An 11,617-nucleotide genomic window follows, 5' to 3' on the forward strand; every position below is an offset into this window, starting at 1 on the left:
GAAGAAATGTTATTATACTCAAGCTTGATTATAATTTGATATAATAATGTCATATATCTGGGTAAATAATCCAAGTCAATAACTGTATGCATCTGTATTCATCTAAAATGAAAAAAAGCGTAATAAACTCGAAACAATAAAAATAATATGTAATATACCTACCATAAAACCTCTATCGGAGGGCCTTGAAGCTCTATTTTTAATCCTTCCTTTAGTGGGGCATTTCATGAGATGTGACATTAAAAAAATGTGGGAAAGAATATTTTGACTGGACTTTTAAAACTTTGGAAAGATAAAGCTCATCCCCATACAAGCAAAACAATGCTATGTCCACTATGCTTCGCATTATTTTAAGGGTAGAGTGGCATTAAAGCATTTTGCTTACCCGATTTTATATGTGCTGCGTTATCCCACCAAGTTAAACAAGGAACCACTCAAGTAAAAAGATATTAGTTGAATACAGCTAGTAAGTATTTTGATACTTTGGCTTTCCATATTCAAAAAAGGTTGCAGAGCACCAGACGCTAAGAAATGTACTTTAGTAAGCATAACAATAACGGTTATTATGTGGGAATGAGTTTTGTAATAGAGTTCTCATTGCTCACCAGAAGCACTTCAAATTCTTCAAGTGAGATTATAAACTAAATTATGGATAACATACAAATGTTGGATCAGATTTAAACTTTGGTAACTTCAAATTAAGGTGTAGCTCTCGTGATTGTGATGATCAATCTTTACAAGTACACTGTCACTAAAACTATGGAAACTTCTACAGCAACCACACAAAAAGTTGATTGTTATTGAGTTAAATGAGTCATTGTTGGTACCATTTTGAGGACACTTTTCTCCCGATCACAATTTATGTTTATTGGTTCATAAACATCAAAGAAGGTAAGAGTAGCAGTCAAATAACGGTGGTGTTTAATAGAATGGATGTTACAGATTTCAACCATTTTCTATAGTAACATTCTATTAGAGGGGAGTTCAGATATTGTTTCTACAGTAAATGCAATATTCACATCAATATATTTGTACACTGTAATGGGCAATTGTCTCCTGATCACTTTTTATTATTAGTTTGCAAACATCAATGTAGGTCAAAAAAACAGTCGATTAGAGCTGGTGGTGGTCAATAAATTGGATTGTGGTACTTTCAACCATTCTATTATGGTAAAATTCTTTTGAAGGTGAAGTTCAAATAAAGGTGACACTCAAATTGAGGTTCTACAGCTAATGAAATATTCACATCAATATATTTGTACACTTAGAGTCAATGGCAGTTCTTGAAGCATACAGTAAATACACACCATTTTTTACATTCATTAACTAACCTTTGACAGATGAACTCTTTACAGGCTGTGCACTGCCAATCTATATGTCTCTGGCAAGCAGCAGATTCACAAATTGGCCCTGAAACAAGACTGCAGTAAACAATACAGTTATTTGAAGAGACTAACAATGAATGTAAATTACACAGGCAGTTTCACATGACACCTTTGACAGTGAAAATATGTTAGTAACCACTCGTAAAGCATTTAACATAAACATGAAAGTCAATAGTTCTTTGCAAAATTAGTCAAGTAATGGTCACTCAGTTGACAAGTTTTTTTACTGAAAAAAACTAACCGGAAGTAAGCTACTTGGGGTTTTTATATTGTTGCTTCAGCAAAACATGCAAATTTAACTAAATTTTAAGCTAAAGAGCTTTGTATAAAATTTTCATAGAGTAATAAAGAATAATGTAGATATGGATTGAGTACTAGCATGTACAGGGTATCAATGAGAAATACTGCTGATATAAGTGACACTCATTGGATAATCAAGTAGCGAATTATAACAGTTCCGTTTAAGGAAGTTACCTTGATATTATGTTTTATTGGCAAACTAATAATAAGCTGCAAGATAAAACAAGACATTCAATCAGAGTCATATAATGGTATAGACACTATTTAAGTGAAACAAGCTTAAGGGCCTCAACCTATTAAGAATACTTTACCTTCTGTAAGCTTTTTCTCTTTGATTGCAACATCGAGCTGGTCAAACTGCTCTCGGAGAGAATTTGCCAGTAAAGCTTTAGGGTAGTCTGATAGGGACCTTGAAAGTACTGAATTACAGTACGGGCAGTGTGGATCTCTTCCATCTTGAGATGGTGTTGACACTATTTGCTCTGTAATTTGAGATGTGACTTTAATAAATTTTACTACATGCAAAGTGACCAAATTTATAAAAATGTGGATATCTGGTGAGTTAATATTATTTATAAAGTGAAATTCTTACACTGAAAAAAGTGAATAATTGAATTGACCTTACAAAGAAGACATTTCTAATGAGTAATTTTTTGTGATATAAAAGTGTATATTTTGCAACATTTACATAAAAATATAATAAATCAAGAAACAAAAATATGTGGGAAATTTTAATAAGAAAATAAAACAGCCCTGATACTAAAGTGGTAGCAAAGTACAGAAAATTTCAATAGAAAAGCTGGAGAACATCTTTTTCCGTAATGATTTTCTTTGGTCAAAATATACATGAGTATTCAGTAGAATGATAGAAAATAGAAAATTAATACAAAGAAACAACTGGCCTCTCAATTTCAATATAGCAGTAATAATAATGATTAACATTAAAAAGTAGAGACTGTAAATACAGGGCTTCCTTACTCATCTTTTTATGTTGTTCCACTCTAGTTATTCACCTATTATTACAAGTGTGGGAGTTGTGTGCTCACTGGCAGCATGTTTTTATAGTCTATATGTAATGGCCTATGACCATAGGTATGAGAGCTAGATCTGTTACAGAGAGCACAAAGTATGTTTTCAGTTGAATCATTATATTATAGCTTTTTATGACCATTATATGTCAACTTTTCTAAAGTCTAAATCCTTTGTAAGGCTTTGTTTCACTTATAGTATGTATATCTTGTGTCAGTAGATTATCTATGTTAGACTTTAACCGTCAATTCCTAAATGACACAACATGAATGTTTACACTAGTATGTGGATTTTAAATTATTTTCTTGTATCAGCCAATGTATGTTTCGTTAAGTGGGATAACATATTATTAACATAAGTGTTAACTTCTCAAACAAATATTATGAATTAGTATTGTCTTCTGGATTATACATCTTGTCTATTTCTGCTTCAATTATATTATTAGTGGTGGTAGTAGTATTAGTAGTGCTGCAAAAAAGACTGTTGTTTGTAAAGTTTAGCCATAGAATTATTGTTTAAACAGCTCTATAAATTTTGCAGTTGTTACGGTGAGAACTGTGTGAGATGAAATAAAATTTCATCAGTCATAACCACTCTTCTTTCTAACGAGTTAACGCTAAAGAGACAATACTCACGAGCTCATTTTTGGATAATGATTTTTGAAAGCAGCTCTCTATCAACTTAGTTAAGAATTAAATAACCAGAGCAATAAGAATATACAAATTAAATTCATATCATGTACTAGAGCTACTAACGTAGCTCTCCTAGATGACCCATATTGGCCCTAAATAGAAAGTACATTATCATTTAATCTATATGCAGTTTGAAGAAGCACATAAGCTAGCAGTAGTATAATAGTAATTATGTTACTAATAATTGTCAGTAAACATAAGGGAGATCAATAAGTGCATCTTAACAAATAGATTTATTCTATACATAATCAGTGAGTGATGAGTAAACATCAGTCCTGATATTATGCCTTACTCTTTAGTTACCAGTGTAGATAGTTTCACACTAATCTAGTTATTCACATGTGATAGTATGGAAGATACATATTTTACTTCATTAGAAGTCAGCTAGTGTCAGACTGCTTCAAATAATTGTCGTAATACAGTAAATGCATGTAGTAGCAAAAAGGACATATTTCTCTGTCAATAATTTTATTAAAGCCACTAAATATGGTACTAAGCAAATGCTGAAGCACAAATGAAAGCAAAGAGGTAGTAAGTGTAGCCAGGGTTTGACTGTATTATATTATGACCTGCCAAAGTTTCTGTCAATTACTGTTCTCATCTGATACCTCATAGAAGAATATACTGTTTAAAGTATGATGCTAAACCACACGTTAATATAAAGACCACAGCTAGCAGTTTGTGAAGGCGAGCCTATTTGTAGTTTATATATTTAATTATTATTTATACAAGCTACCTTTGAGTGAGAAGATCATTGGCTAGCAAAATCAAACCATACAACAAGATTTAGGATAATAATAAAATTTGATTCTAGTTGTATGAAGAAAACCCAAAAAACTACCTGCAGTAAGAGCAGTCTAATTGTTTGTCTCTCATTATATATTCAGTTCGTCACGCAAATCTATATCATCTCTAAGTGGCCATGAAACTGGTAATTATTACTAGGTCATGAGAATGAGAAACCCGACTTCTAACATAATCAGGATATACTCTGCTAAAAAGTCTAGTCGTGAATAAATATTAATCTAGACCAGATATGGGAATTTTCTGCAAACTCACCAATACAAGAGAGACACATGCTGTGCTGACATGGTAACATTCTTAGCTCAGCTTCTTCTGTACAAATAGGGCAATCTAAATGCTCTTTTAGCTTTTTAATGACAGTTTCTCTTCCTTCTGCCATTATTCACACTAATCTCTGCAAATGAAGATACAGGTGTTATGTATTCTCTATGTTAAACACAACAATGAATAGGTACTTAGAGAGTTAAAACTCCTTCAGCTTAAATTCAGTATCTAATTTATAGAAACTTTAGTAAGTTTTTCTGGAGTGTTATTTTCATGAATATATTACCGACCTTAGTGTATAATACATGATAGTACCATCTACTCAGTGCAGAGTGATACTGGTAAATGTACAATAAACATATTTGAATAAAGACCACTAAGATCTGTAGCATGCTGATGTACCACATACCCGCAGCATCGAGTAGCGTATAATAAAAGTAACTGGTTCCAAACAGGTGTGTATCTTGTTTGAACAGTAAACACTGTTATTTTATCAAATAATTCATTCACTAATAAATCTTTTGTATATATGAAAAGCTAACATGGAATGCAACTCATTTACAATGTTTTTACAACCCATTTGTATTGTACAATACAGCTAGACGGCAAATAGCTTTTGTTTTTTTAGAGAACTAGTAGCTTGCCAGGGACCAAGTTAGGCTTACTTATCAGCATTCAAAAAGTTCATCCAGCTGTGGATGCATTTGTATAGCACTTTGATGTATTAAATAAGCCAAAATGTTTCGCAATGTTATTATGCTCAAAGGAGTCTTGTAAAATCTGTTTGGGTGGTACGCTTCAATTTTTTTGCACCCAAAATACTTTGTTCAAATTTTTAATTGAATAATTTAAAGAATTAATATAATAAACAACATTTACCAGGTGTAAAAATCTGTAGTTACTCACCCTGAGTTTATAAAAGACCTATCAAAGGGCCATGATATTCTTGCTGTAACCTCTCTTCGGACAAAAGTTACATAAGCTTTCTGTAAGTTTTATAACAGCTGGATAATCAATACTCTTTTTTTTAAATAAAGACCTAATACAAAGTTTTATTCGGTAGAATATTATATTACTGAATTTAGCAAATTTTGGAGTCCATCTTACGGCTATCACTGCTAAAATATGTCAGACAGACAAATTAATCTTTTGCTAGAGATCATCAGGCCTTTATTGAGTTACTACATCTGGTGATTGTAAAAGATCAGAGGTCATAGTTTATTGACCATTGACCACAGTTTATATTATGTATATAGTCATGTTAACAGAGTTATACAGCACCTTGGAATAGTGGTGATGTGCAAAGTCCAGATAGTTCACTATGTATAAACTTGATAATGTAAGTTCTACTTTGTTATAATATTTGTTTGCATATTAAAAAAATTTGATCTATAATTTTTAAAATGTTCTAATCATTGAGAGTCCATTCAGGGAATGCATTTTGGTAACTGTGGTAGCTCATTTCTTGTGATTATTGTGTGAATTAGCATAGCGTTAAATAACCGGAGTTTTTTATTCTACGAATTAGTAAAAAAAGTGCAGTGATAACCTGTGTAAAACACAGGTTATCACTGCACTTTAAAATGCATCATGAAACTGCATCATGAAATGCAGTCGGTAGTTTGTGAAAACAAATTTGCATCCTATATATGTAAATAGTAGATGATATACATGTAGTTACGTACAGATTCTGATAAAACATCATTTAGTCGGTAATATAATGGAAAACGTTTTGGGGCAATAAAACAAATATATCCAGTGAAAGTAATATTTCACTTGGTGGTAATTCTGCATATACATCAAAGTATCATAGGATATCCAATGTTGAATAACTATTAAAGGTAATGAAAAATAGCAAGATGATGGAAACTGGATATTGTTTTTTCAATGTGTGTTTGAGTTTGGAATTTTGTTTGGCATCTGAAGCAAACAGAAACAAGATATAGAATGTAGAGGCTATTTTTTCTTAAGATGATACAATTTTCCCAATAAAAAGAATTGTCTTTAGCAGCAATTTAGCAGTTGAGCCTTACGGAAGACCGGAAATAGAAATTCACGTAACCACAAAAAGCATTGTATTTCAGAGAGTTAATAGAGTGTCAATTAATACACCCTTTAGCGCGCACGCTCAAGAAACCGGTGTATACAGTATATAGTAATTAAGCGCCGTGAATCGTAGGAGCCTTCGTAGACACATGGTTAGACAGTTGGCTTACTAAACTGTGGTTGCAATCTTTGTGAGTACAAATTCAGCAAAAGGCCATCTTTTAATTCCAAAATTTTAATAGCAATAGCTTGACACATCCAAGTACAGAAAATAGAATACACACAAACTTTGAGATTTAAATATTTATAAATTAGTAGGTATATTATAGAATTATTACTCTGAATATATTAGCATATCTTACTATATAATTCCTGATGATACAATCTATTCAGTGCAGAGTGATCTTAGTGAAGGCTGAGTCATTAATTCTGGATAGAATTAATTAGGAACTTTAGTGTGCTGATGTAATGCATAGTTATATGTAGCTGTAGCAGTCCTTAGACCTTATAATAGAATTATCTACACACCCATAGGGGTGTATCACCTGCACACCCATAGGTAACTTAGCAGCTAAAATTTTTACCATTTAACTCTCTGTATCCATTAAACATCAACATGAAATGCGCTTCATGCACAAATTATATACACACCAGCTGTATTATTCTGAACTGATATAGAGCCAAGACCTTCCGATGCCTTTGTAGAGAATTGACAGTTGGCCGGTAACTAACTAAGCCTATTTCTCTGTATTCAAATTTTTCATCCATGTGCGAATGCATTTGCATACCGCTTTGACGTGTTAAGTAAGTAAAAACATTACCTAATTTTAGTGCGCTAAAGAGGGTCTTTTAAAAAACTATATGCTTGTTATGCTTCAGCTACTCTGCACCCAACTTCTTTGTTTAAATCTTTAATGGATTATCCAAAGAATGATTTAAAATAACAACAATTACTTAGGGATAATGTCTGTAGTCACCGACTATGAGCTTATAAAACACCTAGCAATGTGATATGCTATTCTTGCTGTAACTCATTTATGGGCAAAAGTCACATTAACCTTCTGTTAGTTTCATAAAAGCTGAATTTTTGTAACAACTAATACTATCCTCTTTAAATAAAGACCTAATACAATGTATCAAACACTAGAGAATTATACTATTACATTTAGCAAGTTGTTGTGACCATCATCCTGCTATCACAGTTGAAATTTGTCAGAAAGACTAGTTAAGACCTTGCTAGAGATTATTATGGCATTATCAAGTGACTACATCTGATGATTGTGAGCGATAAGAGTCCATAGTCCTGAGCATTAAGGACTACTTGAGCATTAAGTCTTACTTGAGCATTAAGGATCATCTCTCTAAACCTCGCCACTCCCTTTCAAGTTTTCAACACCCTAAATTGCTTAAGGTTCAGTATAAGGCTTTTTTTAGTACAATCGCGTCTGATGAGTGCTTCACACAAAACAAATTGGTAGCGCAAATACTAAAAGTTTACTTTTTTCGCAATCATTTTTCAAATATTCCATACTCCACTAATTATCTTTTAGGTTTTTAGTGTAGAGTTCTCTTTTTATATGCTTTTTCACTTGCTTTTAGTTAATATATATATATATATATATATATATATATATATATACATATATATATATATGTATATATATATATATATACTGTATATGCACAGTATATTAAATTAATTTGTCAATACAACTGTATATATAATAAAAGTACATGTATAAGTACAGTCAAACATGCTATAGATAACTCGAACTCAACACTGTTAATTCGAACTGTTTTTTTGCCCAACAGCTACCGAAACGGTTGTTTTCGCTTTAGAAAATCACTTTATTCAAAGCCATAGAGGTAAACTTCATCTTTTCGTAATTCATAAGCGTCGTTATTACCACCATCGGCAAAATATTTTTGTCAACGACTTTTCTAAAAGTTTGGTGAAATTTGATTTATACTGCGATAAGATGAATAGCACGGGCTAGCCGGGTCACGCGCGCAAGAATTTTCGCCACGCACATACAAAACAAAAAATCGCATGTTGTTTTGTATGTGCGTGGCGAAAATCCTTGAGTGCGTGACTCGGCTAGCCCGCGATGAATAGTTTTCCGACGTTGATTCCGTGTTGAATCAACATCGGAATGTTGAATGTTTAAAACGTTTTAAAAAATGTTGTAATTAAACGTATACGTTGTCTGAGCTACAAAAAACTATTCATCGTTTGACCTGAACACAGAATACGTGTGTACATTCAATAAGTATCTATTAAAAAAGCGTGAGTGATATAGAATGTACCGTAAAACCTTGTAAAACTTCTAATTGAACTGCCTCGGAGTGTTGCTCTTAACGAATCCCAGGTAAAGTAAGGTAATCTGCATAAACTTAAAAAAAAAACGGCAAAATTGATCGTGGGTAAAACCCCAAAAGAAAAAAATGTCTTTTCTTTTGAGCATTTCAACAACGATCAAGTTTTGCCAATGTCAATCTGAAAAAACGTCCTGGCAATAACATCACCTCAAACAACAAACCAATCTCAAGTGATAGAAAAATCTCTACACTTTTTCATGAAAACGTTTTAAACTTTACATTAGAAGCATTTAATTTGAAACAAGCCATTTGTGCTTTTGATTTATATTATAGTTTGTATATGTACATGTATCTACTAATAAATAAGTAAATATATGGACTTGTGACAGTGCTCTGATAACTTGAATGCTCTGATAATTCGAACACTTTTGCTCGGTCCCTTGAAGTTCGAGTTATCCATGTTTGACTGTATTTATATTGTATACCTATATAATATATTTATATATCTATAAATAGATATATATATATATATATAATTATACATGTATGCCTTGAATATATACATATATTCAAAATGTATATAACTCAGTTTAATTTTAATAAAAAGTATTTATTTAATTCTATAGCCAAATCAGCTGTAATCAACTCACTGAGTTCTGTATGACTCTGTTAACAATATTTCCTTTTCGCCAACTCTTTCTAGCAGACACGACAGTCTCTCTGTAACACCCAGTGCATGAACCTCAACAGTGTTGGTTTATAGTATATGTAAACAGTCTAGAGATACAGTACACTAAACTTAGTCAAATGTGTTCAGTGATATGATAGTTTGTAGCAACAGCACCATAAATAAGTTCAGCGCTTGTAGGAAGAGAAGTTAGTAGATTGACGTTCAATGCTAAGCTGCTGGCCAAAACAAAACTGAAACCTTTGTTAACTGTTGCTTAGAGATTTGAGAGATCCAGCCATTCATGAAGGATTAAACTTACAAACATTCTCGAAGCACTCACTGAATGACTGTGCAGATGAGTATTTATGTATATCAGTTACAAAGTAAATAGTAGTGGTTTTGAAGCGTTGACCAACAGTAGAGTTATTTATTACTAGTTGGATATTTGTTAAAGGTTGACTTGGAGCAAGATTCACACTAAAGTCATTTGATATCAAAAGCATATCTGATACAATCTCCTAAAAGCTCAAAAACGAACAGTTAATTGCAGCCATCACCAAAATGCCATAGGTTAGAATCCCTCTCCAAAACTGCTCCAATGGTGCGTATTTCAACACGATGGCTTCTGTTTACACTTTCAAGCAACCTCATTCGTCAAAACATTTTCACAAATATTCTTCATGCAATCAAAATGATAGTGGGTTCAATATGATACTTGTTGCATAATATCTGTTGACAAGAATGCTGATACCATCAATATGATATCACGCATTCATTATGATATATGTACATATATCATATTGAATGCAATATACCAATTCAAACATGGTATTTGTTGCATGGTCAACCTTTAATGTTTACTGTCCAATTATCCTCTTTCTTCATATCTTCGCTTGTTATTACAAATATTATTCATATCACAGGCTATTGATGGTTCTCTCCATCAACATACAGTATCACTTCTGTGAATAGTCATACTAACAGAGTTATATAACATGCTTAAATAGTAGTGATGCATGTAATCTAGAAAGTTCACTTTCAATAAAATTTGTCAATAGTACTCATGAAATAAATATTATGTGAAGTTAGACAGCGAGTAGTTAAGCTGTGGTAAAAACAACGCTGCAGACAATAATCTTCTTTAGGTTTAAATTTCCAGATTTTTGGTTGCTTGATTTGAGGTGTTTAAATTTCATATTGTCTTGGTACAGCTGTTTAAAAAGTAAATTGATTAACTTCCATAACAATATTTCTTTAAGAAATATTATGTCTAATTTTAATCTGCTCCGAAGCGACAAAACTTTTTTTAAGCAGTTAACAATAATTCACACTATTTTCATGCATATTATAAAAATTGATGCATCAAATTTTTGTAAATATTGTAATAGTTGAGTGTCAAATCAGGGAATGCATTGCAGTCGCTGTGGTAGCTCATCTTTTATGATTGTTGTGTAAACTAGCAATGTTGAATTATATTAGTGTTTTATTCTATGAATAGGTAAAAAAAGTGCAGTAATAACCTAAGAAAAACACAAAGTACAATTAGTAGTTTCTAAAAACAAGTTTGCATCCTAATTAAGTAAATATTATATAATATACGTAGTTATGTACATATTCTGACAAGGCATTATTTAGTGGGTAATGTAATGGACAATATTAAGGGGCAATAAATCAAAAATATATTCAATGAAATTAATTTTTCACTTAGTGGTAAATCTATCTACATGTAGGCCTACATATTGCTAACTAAGTATTTTTATCTGATTACTGTTATGTTTTTGTCATTGCACAGTTTCGCGTTGTGATTATTCAACACTAACATCTTATAAGGTTTACATAGTTAGTGGGTCAGCCAAGGAGCTACTAGCCGGTGCAATTGAGAGCCTGCCTTGCTAAACCTGTGCATAATAATCCTTTGTGTCCTTAACGGACTAACCTTTCTTAAACAAACAATCTTTTCTCAACTAACAGCCTTCTACTTATATTCAGGAGAATGAACGGCTGTTCTCTAGCATCAAAAAATCAATATTTCATGAACTCCTAATGTGTAGCCATTATTTCTTAACAATAGTCTAAAAGCTTAAATTTATTAATACAATTTCATCAGA

Source organism: Watersipora subatra, chromosome 8 (assembly GCF_963576615.1).
Source record: "Watersipora subatra chromosome 8, tzWatSuba1.1, whole genome shotgun sequence".
NCBI lineage: Eukaryota > Metazoa > Bryozoa > Gymnolaemata > Cheilostomatida > Watersiporidae > Watersipora > Watersipora subatra.